The sequence below is a fragment of the Caretta caretta genome, chromosome 28, assembly GCF_965140235.1.
Source record: "Caretta caretta isolate rCarCar2 chromosome 28, rCarCar1.hap1, whole genome shotgun sequence".
Classification (NCBI taxonomy): domain Eukaryota; kingdom Metazoa; phylum Chordata; order Testudines; family Cheloniidae; genus Caretta; species Caretta caretta.
This window is the reverse complement of record NC_134233.1, coordinates 8,580,817-8,592,434: the sequence shown is the minus strand read 5'-3', so window position 1 is coordinate 8,592,434 and position 11,618 is coordinate 8,580,817. Positions and strand designations below refer to the sequence as shown.

The 11,618-nt window shown below is 47.2% G+C and overlaps 2 non-coding genes across 2 annotated transcripts; both read left to right on the top strand.

The window, feature by feature from the left end:
- Positions 1-596: 596 nt before the first annotated feature.
- Positions 597-669, top strand: TRNAM-CAU (transfer RNA methionine (anticodon CAU)). The gene has a single exon. It is a non-coding gene; the product is annotated as a tRNA-Met (tRNA).
- A 10,087-nt stretch (positions 670-10,756) lies between these two features.
- TRNAE-CUC (transfer RNA glutamic acid (anticodon CUC)) lies at positions 10,757-10,828 on the top strand. Its single transcript has one exon. It is a non-coding gene; the product is annotated as a tRNA-Glu (tRNA).
- The last annotated feature ends 790 nt before the right edge of the window (positions 10,829-11,618 follow it).

The window sequence follows — 11,618 nt, the reverse complement described above, 5'->3', positions numbered from 1 at the left end:
GGGGAAGGAAAGGGACCGATGGGGGAGGAAGAAGAAGGGCAGAAGGAGTCAAGTGGGGCTAAACCAGAATAGAGGAGATTTTCTTCCTGTTAAAATGGACTGGAGTCTCATTGCTGGAAAGCCACACCTTGAGTGAGGTTTGAACCGGCAGCCTTTCAATTGCCAGGCAAAGGTACGAACCACAGAGACGGATCACGGCCGACTTCCCAGCTCTGTCCAAGGAGCCCCTGCAGGGGTGCAAGTGGTTAGTGCAAAGGGCAATGTTGCTGGGGTTGTGAATTCAAGCCTTCCCTGCAGGCCTGGTTTCTATTACCCCATGGAGCTTCCCCAGCTTGCTTGTCCTAATTCACATGGAAAGTGCCATGAGAGGAAGGTCTGAAATGTGGACGTTGGTGCAAAGCTTGGGACCCCCCACCAATGCTGGCCCTAGCTCCGGGTGGGTTGCTCAGGGGCAGGGAGAATTGATTTCTTTGCTGCTGAGAAAGCTGCCAGGACAGGTCTGTGGGCACCAGAGCTCCCCGCTTCTTCCAGCACACGCCAGGCTCTGTCACTCCTGGAGGAGGGTCCTATAAGCATTGAGCCTAAAGCTCTTCCAAGCCTTCTTAGCGCAGCGGGCAGCGCATCAGTCTCATAATCTGAAGGTCCTGAGTTCAAGCCTCAGAGAGGGCAACTCTTCTTGCTCCCTGCTTCAGATTTTCTAATGGAAATCGTGGAAAAGGGACTAGAGCTGAGTGGTTTCTCGACACCTCCCCATCCATCTAACACGCACCCAGAGACTTTTCTAAGGGTACGTCTACAGTACGAAATTAGTTCAAAATTATTTGATTTGAAATTTCGGGAGCTATTTTAGACATTCAGGCTTCGGTGTCCCCACTAAAGCGCGTGAATTCGGCAGAGTGCGTCCACGGTATCGAGGCTAGCATCGAACGTCGGAGCGGGTGCACCGTGGGTCGCTATCCCACAGTTCCCGCCGCCCACTGGAATTCGGGGTTACGCTCCCAGTGCACGATGGAGCAAAAACATTCTTGCGGGTGTTTCTGGTGCGTGTCATCAGGAAGCTCTGGCAGACAATCGTTTCACGCCTTTTTGGCATGCAGACGCCATACTGCTTTCAGCAGATGGTGCACCGCTTGCTCTCCTGCAACTATGAATCCGCCTCTCATTTCCTCTCCCCTTCCGATGTAATCTCTACTATCTGCTCTTTCTCTTCCTCATCGAACTCTTCTGCCTCCAACTCTGCTCTCCTGCTGGTGCCACGCTTCCGAGCTTCTCCGGGTTGTCTGTCCTGGGCTCCCGCCTCCGTGAAAGCCACAGAAGACCACCATTTCCCGCCTTTGTTCGGCTACCACAAACCAAACAGCACCTCTTCCCCTGCCACAGTTTTGACCATTGTAAATACCTCACGCATTATCCAGCAGTATGTGCAGTCCCTGCAAAACGGGGCGAGGAAACAATGACGGTGCGATTACTATACTGATGAGGACATGGACAAAGATGGCACGGCGTGTGGCAATTGGGAGATCATGGTGGCGCTGGGCCAGGTTCATGCCGTGGCAGGCCAATTCTGGGCCCAGAAAACAAGCAGAGACTGCTGGGGCCTCATTGCGTTGCAGGTGTGGGATGATTCCCAGTGGCTGAGAAACTTTTGTATGCGTAAGGGCCACTTTCATGGAGCTTTGCGACTTGCTGTCCCCTGCCCTGAAGCGCAAAGACACCAAAATGAGAGCCGCCCTCACAGTTGGGAAGGGAGTGGCCATAGCCCTGCGGAAGCTTGCAACGCCCAACAGCTATCAGTCAGTTGGGAATCAGTTTAGAGTGGGCAAATCTTCTGTGGGGGCTGCTGTGATCCAAATAGCCAACACAATCATTGACCAGCTGCTAGCAAGGGTCGTGACTTTGGGAAATGTGCGGACCATTGTGGATGGCTTTAATGCGCTGGGGTTCCCTGACTGCGGCGGGGCGATAGACATAACGCATATCCCTCTCTTGGCCCCGGAACAGCGGGGCGGCCACTACATAAACCGCAAGGGGTACTCTTCCATGGTGCTGCAAGCCCTGGTGGATCACAAGGGACGTGGCGAAAGGGATGCACAAACAATCCAGTTGGGCCATTGCCCACAAGCTCACCCCAAGCAGCTTGGACTCCTGATGACTGTGATGCTGAGGTTCCTTAGACCCCTGTTCATATTTCAGACCCCAGCCGGTGCAGCATCCCTGCCCAACCACTCACCATCTGCCCCAGGAGAACCAGCTGGTGGGCTGCATCCACAGGCAGGTAGTTTATGCCGCTCCCCTCAGAGCAGCAGCCACAGCTGTGCAGCTAATCCCCACATCTGGTTGCCGGGAATCCAGCTGGATTGTTTGTGCATCCCTTTCAAGACTTGCCCTGAACAACCTGGCAGCCCCCAGCTTTCTCATTGCTCTGTGGTTGTTTGCTCTGTGAAAGGGGCCTCTAGGAATTGGTATTTCCAGAGGCATTAAAGAATCATAAAGGAGAAGGAAAAGTTAATGCCTTAGAAAAGTCTGTGCGTCTGTGTTAGATGGATGGGTGGGTGTCTAGAAACCACTCTGCTCTCGTCTTTTTTCTCTGATTTCCAGTGGTAATCAAGGTCAGCCATTGCCAGCAGTTGACAAGAACATGTGAGAACAGTGGGGGCGGGAAATAAACATGGGGAAATAGTTTTACTTTGTGTAATGACCCATCCACTCCCAGTCTTTATTCAAGCCCAAGTTAACTGTATCCAGTTTGCAAATTAATACCAATGATCACTACAAAAGGTTCCCCCCACCCCACCCGGCTCTCCTCCTGGTAATAGCTCACCTTACCTGATCACTCTCGTTACAGTGTGTCGGGTAACCCCCATTGTTTCATGTTCTCTGTGTATAGGAGTCTCCCCACTGTATTTTCCACTGCATGCATCTGATGAAGTGAACTGTAGCTCACGAAAGCTTATGCTCCAATAAATTTGTTCGTCTCTCAGGTGCCACAAGTCCTCCTGTTCTTACTCATGGTGTTGTATCCCCATAGTGGGGCCGTTTGGTGTCAGTCCTTTTAAATAAACAATGAGTTTTTTTCATAGAAACCATATTTTCCTCATACAGACACAGGAGTAGATTAATCTACAATGGGAAGGTGATTCCAAGGCAGTTCCGGAGGGAGAAGGGAACGTTTTCAGCATCACTAAATTATTGTGTTGTACCTCACACACACACAGAGTGACAATAAACTCAATTAACTGAGCTACCAACACACTGTACAGGAATGAAATAAACAACTTTATGTTCAAGGAGTTCGGTGCATTTAAATAATATTAAAAATATGTTTTGAGCAACGCATGGAAAATTCATTGTATTGTACGACCCACTTGATATAGTTAATACACCACATAATATTTAATGAAGTTAAGAACCATGTGCTTATAAATTAACATGTTGTGCCATTTACACACGCACAAGGCCTAGAAAAAACTGAATTATTTGAGCTTCCAACATTTCCACTTTCTCACAGCATGTTAGACCCCCTGCTTTAAATGAAATATGTCTAAAGGCCAGATGTATGAAAGAATTGTCTCGTTCTGTATTTCTTAGCTTTTATCTCAAAAGGTAATAGCCTCATAATCTCCCCCAAACACCCTGGGACCTCTGCAAATTATTAAAATGCCCCTGTTCTCAGCAAGGCCACGACAGTGACCCACAGCTAGAGTGTCTAGGCCAAGCGTTCTGAAGGAGGCAAGTCAAAGATTTTCTCTCTGCTTCCCTTGGCAAGGTCTGAGTGGGAAAACAAAATCCCCCACATGGAAAGTTTTCTGCTGAGAAACCAATACTAGTCTGTTTGGGGACTTTGATTTGAATGGATTATTATTATTCTCTTCTGATCTCTGAATTATTTCAGTTCAGTCTTTGTCCTCCAGATGTGTTGCAAGGTGTTGAATTGCGGGAGAGAGAGGCCCAGTCATGACGTCTCTTCCCCTCTTTCATAGTTTCTTCCAACTTCTTAGGAAGTTCCTCTACTATGATGTGAGTCAAGCAGTGTCCATTGTCTCCGGGCTGTCTCGGAGGAGTCCGCATTGTACACGGTTCCTGGGAGAGTCCTTGGGAGCGTGGATACCTTCACTGGGCCAGCAGCGAGTCTGGCTCCTCCAGCGTCACACCGGAAAGGCTGGCCGTGGCCATTTCCCAGCCTCATCACATATTTCAGTGACACACCCAGAGCAAAACTCCACCACTTCCCAGACAAGCCTAGCACACACCATCCACCCAGGTATTAGCCTTCAACAGATCACGACTTTTACAATGATAGCTCACCAGGCCGACTCTGTACAAATCGTACCTTAATTCTATGAGAGTGGTGACTATGGGGCTTCCAGGGCGCTGCTTTGAGCACAGCCTGCCACCCCTGGGCTGACACTGCAATGGAGACGTCCCCGTAGAGTCCCTCTCTCCCGGGATAAAGATGGCAGCAGGGCTGGCCTGGGTCACCTGATGTGGGCTTCTGGAGCTCAAGCTGTGGGGCTGAAAAGTGGGGTGCAGATACTGGTGTTCCTGCTGAAGCCTGGGTTTGGAAACCCTCACCCCTCATGGGACCTCAGAGATTGAGCTCAAGCCCATCTGTCTCCACTGTCATTTTATAGCCCTGCAGCTGCAGCCCCAGAAGCCTGAGTCAGCTGCCCCGGGCTCTGAGACAGGTGCCCTGGGTGTTTTAATCGCTGTGGAGACATAACGTTGGGATATGTCTACAGTGCAATGAATCACCCATGGCTGGCTGGTGTCACATTAATCAGGGTCATGTGGCTTGGGCTGAAAAGTTGCAGTGTACAAATACAAAGAAACAAGAGCAAAAAACGGTTGCCTTTATAGCTAGATAGCTATAGATACATGGCAAATAGCAACAAGAATCAGCATAGAGCTGGATCAAAAAAAATGAAAGATTAATCTTTGCTCTACAAATAATAACTACTGATAAATGGTAATATAAAAAAGGACCTGGAATTCCTTCATAATTTGACGGTTCTTGGAAGTTCCAGGCATATTGGCTAGAATTTTCGAGACACAGATTGTCAGAAAAACGTTAACACGCTGAGTACTCCACCTGAAACAGCAGCAAATACTGTTGCCTAGATAGATAGATACATTGCAAAGAGCAACAAGAATCAATGTGGAGCTGAATCTGCAAAAGGGAAAGATTAATCTTGCAATACAAATAATAATGTATTAATTAGTATTATTATTTATTTATTTATTATTATGTCATAAAGGACCATGAATTCCTTCATACCTTTATCATCCTCAGGATGTTGCTGTGAATTCAGAGACATGATTGTTTTCTGTAGCAGCCGTTGCAGTTTCAAAAGGAAATGCAGGCAGAAAACGAAGCAGAGAGGGTTGTGATGGGGCGCATGAAAGGAGAGGAGGCTTGTTCCTCTTGAGTTTTCTTTCCATTGCTCTCGTGATCCTGATGGAGGAAGCGGAAGCTTAATTTGAGTTTGTCCCCACTCGTCTCCTTCTGTCGGCGGAGTGTGTCTTCACCAGGAGTGCTTCCACCGAATGAAGAGGGGCAGTGTGGGGGGGGCTGAGAAACGGTTTTCTTCACTCCGCGCAGCTGCCCACTGGGAGCCCAGCTGCCCCCTGGGCTCTTGACTCCCCACCTCCTCCCTGCAGTGGGAGCCGGCCACCTGGGCTTCTTGCCTGCCTGCTCCCAACCAGGAGTGGGGGCGGGGGCCAAGTGCTCAGGCTTCTCGGCTCCCTGCGCTGGGAGCCAGGAGCTTTTGTGCAGCAGCCCCGCGAGGAGCCAGGCAGGTGCAGCCCCGCTGGGATCAGGGAGCGGAGGGCAGCCATGAAGGGAGCCAGCCAGAAGCCATGACATTGGCAAGACAGCCAGCAGCCCCTGTGAGTAAGGCAGTGTCTACACAGACACTGTGTTGTCCTAACGACCCCAACGTAATCCCCGTGCCTCTTGAGGAGCTGGAGTTACTATGTGGGTGTAGCGGGGCACTTACATAGATGGGACAAGGCTGTAGTGTGCACCGTGAGGTAATTAGGACAACGTAAAATGCTGTCGGCGGGCCTAACTGTGTAGTGTAGCCCAGGTTTTAATCTCCTGCTGATGGCTTATATGCTGGGTGCCTTGTTTCCTTTGCTTAGGAGTGCTTGTTCTCACACCTATCTCCTCGCTTTCCATTCCAGTTCAGGGAAGGAGAGAATAACCAAGTCTTCAGGTATGAAAAGGCAAAACATTTCTACATGACCCTTCGCAGTCAGTGAAACCTGTGGTGGGAAACGTGCCCTCGATTTTACTGCATTTTGGTTTCTTGTCTTGTTGGTTGCTCCCGAGGAGCTGGCAGGGAAATGTCCATGGAGAAGTGGAGTGGATGTGAGGTTTCTTGCTTATGAGATTTGCCTGCATTTTGGCCTCATTGTGAGAAGGGCAAATTGGATGAGACATTGCACCTTTTCTGATGCCTGTCTGAGTTTGGAAAGTAAGTTCTTTGTTGTCCTGTTCTTCAAAAGGGAACTGAGGGAGCGGATATACGCTGGCAGCTGAGAAAGCCTCAGAAGGGGACATCCAAAGCTGGGGCCAATTCGTTTCTGCAATTGATTGTAGTGTAGTGTGGTGGTTATCATGTTTGCTTGACACACAAAATATCCCTGGTTTAAAACTAGGCAGAAACAGTGCCTTTTCCCCCAACTGATCACTTTTGGTCTTCCTCCATTCCAAGCCCTTTGCTGAAATACACCCGTATTTCCCACACTTTTTGTTCCTTTTTCTTTCCTTTTACGATATTTTAGGGTTGTAATTTAATGGCCACACAATTTTGCTCATGAATTAAAGTTTAACACAACATTTGACAGCCTTTTCCCATGCCCTCTTTTCTGTCACTTACAGGAGTTTACTTATGGGAATATTCACTGATTTATTGCACTGAACATTTCAAAGGAAAGGTCAGAATCATTTACCTTGGATTCACTTTCCTTACTTCTTTCTAATTCTTTCTCCCACGTAGATGGGGAAATCTGTGTTGGAACAATTTAGCTTACCACTCTCTCTTTCTAGACGGAAGCTGACACAGTTTAAAACTTCCCAATTTGCAAATATCTATGTGAAAATATTTTCTAAACCAATGCAGAGATCCTGGGCAGGGCTAGGGGTGAGGCAGATTAATAATTGGCTGTTCTTTATTTTGGTGCTTGCTAATTGGCCATTTGGAATTTTAATACAGGATGGCATTACAGCCGAAAGATAATCTCAACATGTGGAGAAGAAACGGTTATACGGGCTAATAAATAATTTCTTGGTGTCACACCAAAAGTGATGCATTCCAGTGTGAAAGAAGAACTAATTCATGTCTTATGAGCATTTGCTATGTAGTTGTAGCCATGCATGTCCCAGAAAAGCTTGTCTTTGTCCCCAACAGAAGCTGGCCCAGTCAAAGATATTATCTCATCCACCTGCGCGTTTGCTCGCCACACTACCTGAGACAAGCGGAAAGAGACTCAAAGCAGAGAAAAGGGAACAAAGAAGTTGAATTCCTAGCTGAAAAATGGGCCCCTTTGTCAGCTAGAGGCAATCTCAGACGATTCTGGGACCTCTTGTGGCTATTGCTGGTTTTGAAAAAAGCCAGGTGTTATTTAGACAATATCGCTTCCAGTATATCCACTGAAGCAGATTTATGCTTCACGATTGCTGTGTATCCAAAGAGATTCATTTAATTCGGCACACAAGTGAATAGAGATGGGCAGCTGGAGTCAGCCAGTTCGCCCCCATCTCAAAGTCTTTGGTTTTTAAAAATGCCCCTTTTTGTGTTTATAAGGGACAGGGCACAAAATGGCCAGATGATAATAAGCTATTGGGGTGAAAGTTCTGAGGTTTTTTTAATTTGCAGTGAAGACTGAATGGAGAATTGTGTCGAGAAGTTTCTTTCCCTGACTGAGGATGGAACCAAGGCAGCATCAACGAGACTCCTAACCAGTAGACCAAGGGTACTCAACAGGTGTACCACGGGCCAACTCTAGACCGCCAGAAATTTTTAATGGACCCTGAAATCTTTTTATGTACTTATTATGATGATTTTTTAAAATTATTTTCTCTGCAGTCTGGACCTTGATTATATCTCGACCAAGGAATTCAGACCTTGACAAAAAATAATTGACTACCCCTGTAGTAGACCGTAAGGGGGGGCAATGTAGGGTTTTTTGGTTCAGCTCCTCTATGCTTTCTAAGGCTCCTTTCTCTCCAGTTTAGGAAATGGTCCATTCCCCATTTCAGAGGGGACAAGAACAGAGAGTGAAGGAACCCCTGTGCTCATAACCTGAGCTCAAGGAAAAGCGTTGAAACAAGCTCAAATTATGCTTTAGGTTCCTCCATCAGAATCCCAAGAGCAACACAAAAGAGGAACAATCCTCCTCTGCTTCACTCAGCTTTATTTTCCTGCATTTCTTGTGTCTTGTATTGCTGTGCCAGGGAGCTGGCAGGGAAATGCCCATGGGAAAGTGAAGTCAAAGTGAGCTTTCTTGGTTTGGCGCTTTCCTGCGTTTTGTCTCCTGGTGAGAAGGGGAAACTGGAGGAGCTATCATAGCGTTTCTGACGGATATCTGAGGTAAAAAAGAAGCCATTGGTGTTCTTTGTGCTCCTGTTCTTCAAAGAGAAACGCTGAAATAGCTGACGCAGTGGCTACTGAGAAAGCTCAACTAAACAGGCGAAAAGCTCGCCACGACTGGTTTTTGCAGTGTAGATTATTACCACGTTCGCTTCAGGCATGAAAGGCCTCCGGGTCATTGGGCAGAAACAGTGTCTTGTTTTGCTTCTGATTATTTTTCTTTTCATTCCCTTCAAGTCGTTTATCAAGCTTTCTTCCTCATTATTTTTTCCTTTCATGAAACTTTAGGGTCGGAAGGTGGGGATTACTCTGAATTTTGGGGGAAGGAATAGACCGTAAGTTTGGAGATTGCCAGCTACTTAACAAATATGAGCCTTGAAGAATCCCAACCCTTTGTCCTCTCCCTGGAGATTTGGAGCTCTCACTGCCATGGCCTGGGTTCAAGTCCCGGTCAGGGAAAAGTGACTTTACATCAAAACACCTTAATTGAGGGGGGAGGGATAGCTCAGTGGTTTGAGCATTGGCCTGCTAAACCCAGGGTTGTGAGCTCCATCCTTGAGGGGGCCATCTGGGGCAAAGATTGGGGATTGGTCCTGCTTTGAGCAGGGGGTTTGACGAGAGGACTTCCTCAGGTCCCTTCCAACCCTAATCTTCTATGATTTAGCTCCCAGAAAGCGGTTTCCCCTCTTTCATTTCTTTTGAGATAACTACAAGGAGCCTCATGTCCCCTTTTCATGTCAGAAACGTCTATTGACTGATGATCACATTTCCTCTCCTTTCCTGTCTAGGCAGGGTCGGGGTGTGAGGAATGAGAAAAGAACAAATGGAAATTTCCAAGCCAGCCTTTTAACAGACAACTTCGCATTTCATTTGAAATAACACTGATTTCCTTTCAGAGTGGTAGCCGTGTTAGTCAGCAAAAACAATGAGGAGGACTTGTGGCACCTTGGAGACTAACAAATTTATTTGGGCGTAATCTTTCCTGGGCTAAAACCCACTTCATCACATGCATGGAGTGGAAAATACAGCAGGAAGAGATATATAGAGAGTCCATGAAAAGATGGGGGTTGCCTTAAAATCATAGAAGATCAGGGTTGGAAGGGACCTCAGGAGGTCATCTAGTCCAATCCACTGCTCAAGGCAGGACCAATCCCCAATTTTTGCCCCAGATCCCTAAATGGCCCCCTCAAGGATTGAACTCACAGAGAACTCTTTGAAATGGGCCAGCCTGATTACCACTACAAAAAGTGATTTTTCCTCCTGCTGATAGTAGCCCATGACATGCTAATGAAGAAATAGCTGTGATTTAAAATCTCCACTCAGAAATGGTGAACAACAGCAGAACCCAAAGTAACTGAAGGAAGGGCAGATGATCACAGTTAGTTCATTGTTTAAGTCAATATTGTCTGAGATGTTCTGGGGAGAGAATTCCACGGTAAATGATTTTGTAGTTTTGCAGGACATCACACCCCCTGGGGAGAAGCTCCTGAAAGAAAATGTGGCCCCAGGAGTGTCAGAGAAGGGAATCACTCTTTGCCTTACAAGGTGGGTGAGGGAAACCTGCAGGGACTTAGATTCCTCCAGAGTCTGATGAAACCATTGGTGGGGAAAGTCTGGGGAAGCTGACTAGGACAAGGAGAGGTAAAAAGGGCTTGCAGCTCTTGTGCAATCCCCATGCTCCCAGCAGAAGGGTCCAGGGGGTTCAGCACTTTGGCTGCTTGTTGAGGACACAGAATTCAGAAGATGGCAAAACTCAGAGCCCTGTTACATGGAGACATAATGCAATCAGCTCACACCGAGGGAGAGCCAACTCCCTCCCTTGCTCTCTATGCCAAAGTTCCTATCAGCTCAATGTCCTTCCCAGAAGAAGGCCCAGGTCGGCTGCTGAGAGGGTTGCAATGGGGTGAATGAAGGCAGAGGAGGATTGTTCCTCCTGGGTTTTCTTTGTGTTGCTCTGTGATCCTAGTGGAGGAAACTGACGCAGCACTTGAGTTTGTTTCAGTGGCTTGGGTTGGGCTCAGGTTGTGACCCTGAGCACAGGGGTTCCTGCCCGCTCTGCTCTTAGCCGCTCAGGGAATGGACAAAGAAGCAGTTTCAGAAATTGGACAGAAAATAGCCTAAGAAAGTGTAGCACAGCTGAGAAGAACAGCATTATCCTCCTCTCCCTGGTGGTCTAGTGGTTAGGACTTGGCACTCTCACTGCCACGGCCTGGGTTCAATTCCCAGTCAGGGAAAAGTGACTTTACAGCAAAACACCTTAATTTATTCTTCACTTGCAATTTTAACAAATTGATGGTTTTTCCCTGATTCCCCCATCTTCTACGTGATCTTGGCAAGGGCTTTGGAGACCATATCAAAATCAAAGCTTCCCACTGACTAGGAGCAGAATGTGGGCATGTTTCCACTGTGCACCTAGATGTCCACAAATAGACAGGTGCAAATTAGTCACAAAGAGCTCAGAAAAAGTTTAGGGGATGACAATCTCACTCCCTAAGTACCTACATGGGGAACAATACTTACGAACAGGCTCTTCAATCTAACAGACAAATGTATAATGTGAGCCAATGGCTGGAAGTGAAGCTAGACACATTCAGATTGGAAATAAGGCGTGCTTTCTGACAGGGAAGGGAATTAACCATTGAAAATCTTACCCAGAGTCCTGGTGGAGTCTCCATTCCTGGAAATTTTCAAATCAATATTGGATCTATTTTTTTTTAAACAGATCTGTTCTAGTTGAAAAGGAATTCTTCGGGGGCAGGGGTCGGGCCCGTGCTAGACAGGAGGTCAGACTGGGTGTTTAGGAAGACCCCTTGTGGTTTTAAAATATGGGAAACAAACCCTTAAATGACAAACGCTTTATTCTGTGAACCAAAAAGAAGTGCTTCCCCTGGCTCTTTTTCTCATTTTGTAAACAAGGGCTTGGAATTTCAACCCTCAGTGAAGCTTTGCCTTTAAACTGAATTAGGTGAATTTTCCAGCTCTTGATCCTCTGAGTCTAAGGAAGAATCCCTGAAAAGCAGGTGA